This window comes from Colobus angolensis, unplaced genomic scaffold (assembly GCF_000951035.1).
Source record: "Colobus angolensis palliatus isolate OR3802 unplaced genomic scaffold, Cang.pa_1.0 Scaffold75, whole genome shotgun sequence".
Lineage (NCBI taxonomy): Eukaryota > Metazoa > Chordata > Mammalia > Primates > Cercopithecidae > Colobus > Colobus angolensis.
The window spans coordinates 8,103,340-8,113,763 of NW_012121265.1; the positions used below are offsets into that span (position 1 = coordinate 8,103,340).

The following is a 10,424-nucleotide window of genomic DNA, read 5'->3' on the forward strand; positions in this document are numbered from 1 at the left end:
GCCCTGCTTGGAGAAGCCTGTTCAGCACTGAAACAAGCACTGTTTTATCTCAAGCTTCCCATTTTTATTCCAAACACAAAATAGAGAAATTTTATCAAACACATTTAATCACCACTCTTCCTCCTTTTCTCACATTCCAACAAACGCGATTTAAGCCTTGGCAGGCTCGAACAAATGGGAATCAAAATTCAAGTCACTTTACAATACATCCTGGAGTTCATTCATCCTCATGTTGATTGCTTCAGTTCACCCCTCACCAAGTGTCTTCTGGGAGCCAGAGGCAGCGCTAACACCGCGGCATCCCATGGTCGTCTCTGCCCTCCAGAGGCTGCCGGTCTAATGGGAAACAGCTTGCTGCGTCTTTAGCTGTCTGTCTATATGTCCCTGTGCTATAACAGAGAAATGAACAGAATGCTGTGGGAATACAGATGATGGAGGGAAGGACTAGACTAATCTGTCTGGAGGGATCAGAGAGGACTTCACGAAGGAAGTGACATGTTAGCTGGATTTTTTTTTTTTTTTTTAAATGACAAACCCATGCTCTGGGTTGAACCTGTGAAGGTAGGACCTGGGAAGGGGGACAGGGGCAGATGAAGTTGGTGACTGTATCTTCCCGGCCATTGCTGGGTTCTCAGCACCCTAGGATCTGCTGCCCAAGGGCCAGGCTCCCAGTGAAGTTCTAGGTGAGACCCAGTGCTGGGGAGCAGAGTCCTCTTCCTGATAGTGCAGCCTGTGGGATCACCTGCAAGGTCCTATCATGGAGGCAGGGGCTGGGATGCTGGCCTGCGCTGGGGCCAGCATGCTCAGGAAGGTGTCTTGTTGGAGGAGGTGGCAGCAGTCTCCCCTTTCTTCTTGGTGGGGGCCTTCAGCAGTGTCAGCTTCTTGGGCAGGCTGTTGCTGGCTTTCATCACCACGTCATGTTCGATCTGCTTCCAGATCCCGACTTCTAGGTGGTTCTTAAGGTTTTGTTGCTGACCAACCCGCGCCTTCTTGGGAGCTGTAACACGACCGTATTTCCTCCGGCCCCAGTTCCTTTCAGAGGCCGCCCCTGCCTCTTCCCTGGCTTGTGAGCCTGGAACTTGCGCTGCCCGTGTGCTAGCATCCGGCACCTGGCAGAAGAGGTCAGCTGGATCTTAAAGGATAAGAAGAAAGGAAGAGATGTTCCGGGCAAAGGGAACACACATGACAATACAAGAACACAGGAAAGGGCACTGTGAATTCTGAACACAATGAGAAAAATTCCGCACACCTGGACTCTAAGGTGCACATGCAGGAGTGTTGCTGATGAGGCCCGGGAGGAAAGCTGGGTCCACGTGTTGAAGGGCTACGTGTGTTGCTGTAGGTGGCAGGGAGCTGATGGTACCTATTTTGTAGAAAATTCATACTGGGCAGGGCGCAGTGGCTCATGCCTGTAATCCCAGCACTTTGGGAGACCAAGGAGGGTAGATCACGAGGTCAAGAGATCAAGACCATCTTGGTCAACATGGTGAAACCTCGTCTCTACTAAAAATACAAAAATTAGCTGGTCGCGGTAGTGTGTGCCTGTAGTCCCAGCCACTCAGGAGGCTGAGGCAGGAGAATCGTTTGAACCTGGGAGGAGGAGGTTGCAGTGAGCCGAGATTGTGCCACTGCACTCCAGCCTGGCAACAGAGTGAGACTCTGTCTCAAAAAAAAAAAAAAGAAGAAGAAGAAAAAAAAATTCACTCTGAAAGCTGGGTGAAAAGCAAGACCATTCTGGAGTGCATAAGGTTCCCTACTGGGCACAGCATATTGGATCCTTGTAGAAGAGGATTGACTTTTTATGTTAAAGGTCTTCTTGCTACAGACTAGACACACAGGAATGGGGAAATTAAATTTAATCTCCTAAATAGGGGATGGTGCAGATGTCCCCACTCCTGCCTCCCATGGCCATGACAGGCATTGCTAATCAATCACAGCACTACTTTCTACTGAGTCTGGTCTCAGCCCCAGATTCTTCCCAATACAGAGCTCCATGTTGCCACCACAATTTAGCCGAGGCGGCACATGAAATGAAGCATATTTTCCATTATTACACCAGGAAAAAAAGACTATTATTGACGTTAGTCCAAACCAAGCAACATCAGCTAGGAAAGCTTAATGTAAAAGTTCCTGAGAAGTACTATTCAAAATAAACACAACGAGTTGGAGGGGAAGAATCAAGTTCACAGCCTTGAGAAAGTAGCATTTAAAAGTGGCTGGGGGCGGGGAGGTCTTGGGCCTCGAGATTAATTTTTTTCCAACGCAGCAGACTCACAGGTTAATCATCATAAAGCTGTCACTCTCTCCACCCTGCACTTCGAGATGATAAGCAACATTCAAGGCCTTGCCGCCGCAGGTTTTACCTTCCAATTTGCCCTTTCACCTACAGGAGAAGGGAATTGCAAAGTACAATGTCAAAAAGAAATCAATTAGGATTCCTAAAGTGGGTGAGGGGGTAGCCATATTCTTGGTCCAGCCCAACAAGTCGGCTGTTCCCCTAGCTAGAACGAGGCAAGAATCCATCTGGCCATGGCCCCCCGGCCCTATCTCAGTCCAGAATTCCAGAACAACAGCAGGGCTCAAGTTCTGAAGATCGGGCTTTGTGCTCCAGGGGTGGCCTTTGGCAAGGAAATGGGACAAGTAAATACCACATGGGTCTTTTGATCCTGTGTATTTGACCTTTGCCCAGGGCCTGCATTTCCTTTTCACACCTCCCAGCCCCACCCCAAAAAGCAGAAGGAAAGCAATACTGTCCCCTGGGGTTTCCACCACCAAGTGCCCAGAAAAGCTGGAAAGGTGCAGGGAGAAAGAGTCCCACCCCATTCCCCTGAGCATGCTTCCACCTTCTGTGCAGGGTCCCACAAAAAACTGTCTTTTTGCTTCCTCCTCGCCTAAGTAGGAGGCCCCAGCAGCTATGGCTGGTCCCTAATAGGGTGGGAGCCCAGCACCCCAGACCCTAAGTCAGCCAGCATCTGTGAATCCTGAAGTTCCCTGACCCACAGCAAAAACCCACAAGGACCCAGCAAGCAGGGCAGGACACTGGAAATCTCAGCCAGCGTGGACATTAGAACTGGAAGACATGCATGGGAGGGAGGGTCCTTCTAGACCAGGACCGAGTCTCCAAGCCACTAGAGGCAGAATCCTTAACCCCAGCCTCAGCTTCCTCCCCTATAAAATGGGAATTCTAATACTGACTTTGCAAGTGTATTGGAAGGGTTAAAAACTGGGTACAGGAGGAGCCACCTAACAGGGTAGTTGGTACACAGCAGGGGCTCAGCACATGCACAGCTGGCTGTCTAGCTGGACCATCCGCCTAGACCATGTGAACAGCAGGAGGCCAGGAGCCGTGGCTCATCTGTACTGGGTGGTGGGGAGGTGGCTGTTTTCACTACCAAGCAGAGAGGGAAGCTTCGGCCATGGAACATTCAACCCCTCAGCCCATGGTGACCCCTGAGGCCCATGAAATTTCAAGGAGATTCTGTAGGATTAGGAACAGAAGGAACTGGGCCAGCCTCCATCCAGCCTTTGCCTCTAGGACAGTGGCCTTTGTGAGACACACTCACTGCCAGCACCCCTACCTCCTGGGCCACCTGAATTCCTGGCAGGGTTTATTTTCCTCTAAGCATGGCCAGGTCTACCCCAGAGGTGGGCAACCATTCAGGGAGTTCCCACAGCACCTGCCTAATGTATGTACCCCTATCACGTCAACCTCAGGCTGGGGTGGGACAGTCTGGGTAAATGGCTTAATAGCAGGACAGTCACATGCCTGATATTCACTGCACCTTCCTCCCTTTCCAGCTTTCCAGCCTCAGCCCAGACTCATGATAGAGAGACCCATGCATCCCCTGGCAAGGGGGTTCCCCAAGCCATTCAGCTTTGTCCCCAAATATACCCAGCAAACAGAAAGCTCATCAGATGGTTGTCTCCACCCTATTTAGGGACCATCTTGTGCTCTTGGCACTCACTCTGGGAGACTATGCTGTATCCCACACAGCTTATCCAAAAACGATCTTCCCATTTCATCAAACTTTCCCTGAAAGCACTTGGGTAAACATTGCCTGTGACATTAAATTTCCAGTGTTCTTTTTTTTATGTGTGTGTCCCCTAGAGATGGGACTCTAGACAGCTGCCCATTGCTTTGCTGAGGTGCCAAGATAATTTCTTTCTTAGAAACTCACAGCCCCACAAATGCCAGCCATTGTCCAGTTGATGCCAGGTCAGACTCCAGCCCATGGCGGCAGCTTCTCTTAATCCCCTTTCACTGCTGAAAGGACACGCACATCTCCAAGTCATTGCAGCTTCCAAAATGCTTTCCCACCTTGATCTCTTTTGGTCAAAGTTCTGGGATTTGGGGTGGGCAGAAGGCATCATCTTCCTCCTATAACTGAGGAAACAAATGGGTAGAAAAGTAGCCCAGGGGCTCATGGAGCTAGAAGTGGCAGAGAAATGGCAACGATGTCTCTTGGCAGATCCGGAACACAACAGACACGTCTGTGCCTTGAATTTTTAAACTATTTACATATTCTTTAAGCTTATTTGGCTGCAAGTTGAAAGAGATAACAGATGGGGCCCTCTGGTAAGGAGAGAGGGGAAGACTGGGCAAGATACACAGAGAGATGGGACATCTGCAGCAAAAAATAGTATTGATAGTATGAATAGGGACCATATATTGAGCACTTACTACATACTTCACATCTATTGTCACATTCTACACAACTTGTGAGATGATATCATCCCTATTTTACAGCTGAGAAAACTGAGGCTCAGAGAAGAGAAGTGACTGTGCAGATACTCACCCAACAAATGGAAAAGCCTGATATACATCCATGTTTGTCTGAACCCCTGACCCATCACATCAGCCACTACGCTGCTCCAGTTGCAGTCTGGTTCTGCCATTTCTAGCTCCATGGGGCACTGGGCTGTTTTTCTGGCCCTTTCTGTTTCCTCAATTGTAGGAGGCAGATCATGCCTTCTGCCCTCCCCAACTCCCAGAACTTTGACCAAAAGAGATCAAGGTGGAAAAGCACTTGTAAACCTGCAATGAACTGGAACTGCCAAGCATCTCCCGGCCTTCCTGCTGAATCACAGCAGATTCCTTCAACGGAGGACACTGCCCCTCTTTTCTCCCACCACTCTACAGGGCGCTGGTTCCTCCTATTCTTCTTGGAAATGCTTCTAAAATCAATAAGATCGTCGGCATCGAGTCCCAGTCATGCCAACGTCAGGCGCCTGGAACCCTGAGCCCTGCTGGTCGGTCAGCTCATTGGCCCCCTTGCATGATCCAGAGCAATTACATGCTTAAAATTCAAAGCCAGGTTGCACAGGGCCCCAACGTGGGAAAATGTCATGATTTTTCCCATGTGAACAAGTGACACAAGATATGAAAATAGCAGAGGGACTCCACCCCACCGCTGATTGGTCTCGCACAGCTAAAAAGAAGAACGGAGTTTTATGACGGGACAAGATCAACAATGAATTGGCTTGTAGGGAGGAAAAGAGATGATATAATATTTTCTTGAGCTAAAGGGACTAAAAATAGTGTGAGGTCTTCCAAGTGATGGTACTTGGTGGTGGTGGTGGTGGTGGTACTTCAGGATGTGGCTGCTAATCATATATTGCAATAGCTATTGGCACGTTCAGAGCCATTCACAGGGACTGGCTGCTCACCCAGCTCCAGGAACAAGGAACAAGGAGAGGGCCACCTGTCCCCATTATTGTACCTTTGCTCCTGCAGTGCGCCTCCCTGAAATGCCCTTCCTTTAGCCCACGCTGAGTCCAGACATCCCATGTCCTGAGCTCCAGCCAGCTCCTCCAGGCGGCATTTCTCAAACTCTTTCCCAAATCACTCCAACAGCAGAGGAGAAATTGCAGGGGGCTGGGTGAAGGGTGAAATTTGAGATGCGCCTGTTGACACCAACACAAGCAAGAAATTTCCTCCAAATCTCAGTTTCATCCCAAGAATTCATGAAAAGATGTCATTTACTGTAAAAAGTTTAAACTTGTTTTAGTATTTAAAAATCAGTTTGTTCCCCGATGTCATAGTTATGTGGTTACTCAGAGGGCTGTTTGCCTTGTGCCGTCAAGAGCTCCTCGGCCCAGTGCTGCCAGTGTGGAGTGCCCCTCAGTGACAAAACAAAGGCTTTTGCTGAGGACCTCAGAGCTCCTATGGCCACTGAGGCAACTCATTCACTCACCCATCAATTCATTCATTTACTCATCCAATATGTATTTACCAAACTCCTCCTAAATGCCTACTCTCAGGGACACAGCAGGAAGGAGTCCAACCCTCCAGGAACCCCATCTCATGGAGGAGACAGACAAGGAGATTGTGTGTCACAGCTTGGTGACAAGTGCTCCAGCAGAGACTAATCAAAGGGGCTTTAGAAACTGGGCACTAGGGCTCAGGAAAGCCTTCCTTGCAGGGAAGGTGCAAGCCAGGGTGCAACCCAGCCTAACAGTGAAGAGCCATGTGTCATGGGGCAAGCCAGTTAACCACTCATTTTCTTCATCTGTAAAATGGATATAATAGAATCATATGGTTTTCATGAGGATTAAATGTATTTAATTAAAGCAGTGCAAAGTGCTTACTATGGCACCTGATCCGTACTAAGTGTTCAATAAATATTACCTACTGAGCTGGGACCTGAGGAATGGGTGGAATTGGGACGTCGGGGTGAAGGACAGAAGGAGGGGAAAAGAAAAGAGTATGTCTCATACACAAGCAACAACACACTTAAGAACAAATATTCAATACATATTTCTTGAATGAATACATTCTATAAGGGAAATTGAAAGTAATGCAATCTTGATAAACCACACCCTTTGTCTATTTTTTTCTGGTGAGTGTGTGTAGGTGGCACTGAGTGGTACCTGAGCCAGGCGCCCAAAGGCAAGCCCACTGCGCTTTTCTAAGCAGGATGTGAACTCCTTAAGGGCAGAGATCGCATCTTTCCCCTCTTGGGATCCCACATCTCTGAGCTAGGGTGAACTGCAGGGTCTTATTTTTTGATCTCCAAGGGTGACTCATTCACCCCTCTCCTCTCTCTTTTGGCTATTTTACCACCACTTCCATCCTGGGGAAAGGCCTTGGCCAAGATCATTGGAGAGATCCAGGTGTCCCACTTCATGGAAGGAGCTGAGTAATGTAGGCTGGGGGCAAACAGCCCTGGATTTGTATTCAAGTCCTAGCTCTGCCAGCAGGAGCCTCTGGGTCCTTGGCTGAGTCACGTGGGACACCAATCCAGAGATGGTGCTCCCATAGGAGCAGGCTTCAGAGGTTTTGATGGGAAAGGATGACCAACCATCCTGGTTCTCCCTGGACTGAGAGGTTTTCTGGGATTTGGGACTTTCACTGCCAAAACCAGGAAGGCCCAAGGCAGACAGAGATGAACTGGTCACCCAGCGAGGTGGCCCCAGGGAAACCATTCTCACTCCCAAATTTGTTTCTCCTCTCCCACATTCTGCCCCCTCTACCTCCCCAGACCTGAGCCTCAAGTCAGCACCAAATAGCATCAGAGTCCTTTAGCTTCTCGGCTGACTCACGGATCTGTGTCTTTGCAGGAGAAGGAGAGAGGATGAGGAAGAAAAAGTGTCTGGCATTGCCCCCATGATGCTTCCACACTTGAGGTTGCGTCAATCCGCTGTTTGAGGGGGAGGACTGGGCCATGTTCTCTCAGAGAGTCCATGTAGGGCCAAAACCAGCTAGCCAGGATGCTGGCAGGGCAGGGGAATGGAGAGGTTGGTCCACTCTGCTCTCAAGAGGTCAGGGTGATGGAATTTATGACCTCTGGTGGCGCTGAGCCCACCACTCCTCCCCATAAGGGCTAACTGGACTGGTCAGTCCGATGCTGACCCGCTAGGCACAGTGTGGGCAGGAGGCTGCAGGGGGGTGCCTTCATCCAGGTCCCAACCCCACCCACACTTGGAAACCCAGGATGGTCCCCTGGGGCTGCTTTTCAGATCCCCTTGGCATGTCCGCCTCAGAGATCGCAGCAGGCTCTCTGTCATCCCATTCGAGAGACCTCTCGTGTTTTCAGTTACCAATCCCCATTTACATCCTGGCTGGGGCTTGAATGCCAGGCTATATTAGGCCATGCAGAGCCAGGCCTGTTATGCTTTCTTGTTAGCCACATCACATCATATTTTTATGATGCCAGTTTTCTTCCTGAGTTCTCTAGAACCACCTCCATTTTAAAAAAAAAAAAAAAGTCACACTTGAAGGTCCAAGGGCCCCTGTAGTTCCCAACACAGTCTGGAAAGGAACCCTCTGAGACCAGGGACAAAGAACTGGATAAATCTGAGGCAATGAGGGACGGTGACTGTTTTTTCCACCCCCTGCAGCTGCCTGCATCCACCACCCCAAAGCCCGACTGAGCCTCTGGTTCCTTATGGCCCAGGGCAAGAAGACAAAGATCCAAGACTCTTGTAGGAACAAAATGCCCTTCCTTGGAGCAGCGTCTTCTCTCCCTCCTTGTCCCTCTGTGGACCCCCGGCACTTCAGTGTGGGGCTCCTGTGCTCTGTCATCCACCATGTCCATCAGCACTGTGGCAAGGAACATTAGAATTTACAAAGTGCTGCCTCACCCGTGGTCTCCTTAGACTTAGCTTTGGAGTGAGGTGGTAGGATACCCATTCTACAGATGAAAAAGTAGAGAGAGTGGAAAGGGAGATGGTGTGCTCAAGTCAGGAAGACAGTAAATAGGAGCGTCAGAGCCCCTTTGCACAGCCCCTGGGGCTCTGCTCAGGGACCAGGCCCAGCTGCCTATACAAGTCTACACACTTGGTAACCCAAGAGGAGCTGCTGTACATTTGAGTTCCTTTCCCAAAAGTACACTCCTGGAGGTCAGAAGCCCTGGAAGCACTGTGCCCTCTGTACTGCACTCCCTTCCCAGCCTCCTCATGCCCAGGACAGGCAGCTTCCATAGGGCTGGGGACTGGGGCACCCAAGAGGGAAGAAGTGCTCTCTGTGACTTTCCACTCGTTCTCTGCCCCCAATTTTATACTAACTCTCTCTCTCTCCCTTCATGTCTCTCTCTCTCTCTCATACACACACACACACACACACACACACACACACACACACACACACACACAGAGGCACATCTGGGATCCAGAAAGAGACCCCAGACCATCTCAGGTGAGGGATGGAGAGGCAGGGTCACTCCTCTGGTGAGCTGTAAGTTTCTTCCCTGGTCAACAATTTAGCATGCTGCCAATGTGTTGGGGACTATGGTTGAGGAGGGGCTCCCAAGGAGGTGCAGCAGGCGAGCTGAGGCAGAGGTGGTAGGAATAAGGGCCTGCTGCTTTGAGAGCAAGGCTAGGTATTCCTGCCTCCATGGGATCCTGAGGATATGGCTGCAGACAACAGAGGATCAGGGACCAACTCCAGGTGTCCTCCATGCTTCTCATCCAAGAAGAACAAGGGTAAGTCCTTTGCCCATAGTTCTTTGGCCATTAGCCCCTCTATGTCCTTCAGGCCCCATGGGGCAGGACACAGACCACCTAACAAAACTGGCCCAACAGAAGGGCTGGCCCAGGGGAAGGACCCCACATCACCAGGGCAATGGACCTTGGTTAAATGGCCATGGTTGCTTCCAAGTCTCTAGCTCACCCTCAAGCCATGAATCCAGGTCCATTCTCAATGAAGCTAATGGGCCACATGAAACTTCCTTGTACAAAGAAGCAAGGTTCTAGCCTCCTTATTTCACTGAACCCCCACTCCCTGGGCCACCCCACCCACACCTCTCCTCCCATCCCTAACTTCTGCCCTCAGGCTCTTCCCTCACACCTACTGGCCAACCCCATCACCATGGCAGCAAAGGCCCAAGGGTCAACAAGACGGTACCCAACACCCTCGACATGTAGGCACTGTGCTAGACCTCGGGTGGGGAGCAGGATAGGCACAGCCTTGACCCACCCAGCACTTTCAGGCTAGAGAGGGAGGAAAGGCTTACATAGAGCAATAAATAATAAATAATCAAATAATATGGTAAGACAAGGATCCAGAATATATCCCCTTTCATGGTGTGATGAAGCAGCCCAAAAAGACTGTAAATGGGAAACATGGAGGAATCTGGTGAGCCAGTGACACCCCAGCTGGTTTTGGAAAGACAAAAGAAATGTGATCCCCAACATTCCTCTCTTCCTCAAGACAGACATTCCTCATTCCTCAGGTGAATGAGGAACACAGGTGTGCAGACTTCAGGGTCCACACGTTTGGCCACAATGCTCCTTTATTTTTCACTGGATTCATGTACACACATAGATGATTTACAGAGATTATTGGCATTTACAGAATTTTGTGCCCAAATACTGTTGCATAGTTTTGAAAACCGAACTTCTATAGAAATGTGAGGGGAATAAAGCAGAATATTTAAGTGCAGAAAGTTGGCAGCCCAAATGACCTATGCTCTCAGCTCATCTGG

General features: G+C 49.8%; 1 pseudogene; it reads right to left on the minus strand.

Annotated features, from left to right (window-relative positions):
• Positions 1-803: 803 nt before the first annotated feature.
• On the minus strand, positions 804-8,531 carry LOC105501830 (annotated as a pseudogene).
• Between the last annotated feature and the right edge of the window lie 1,893 nt (positions 8,532-10,424).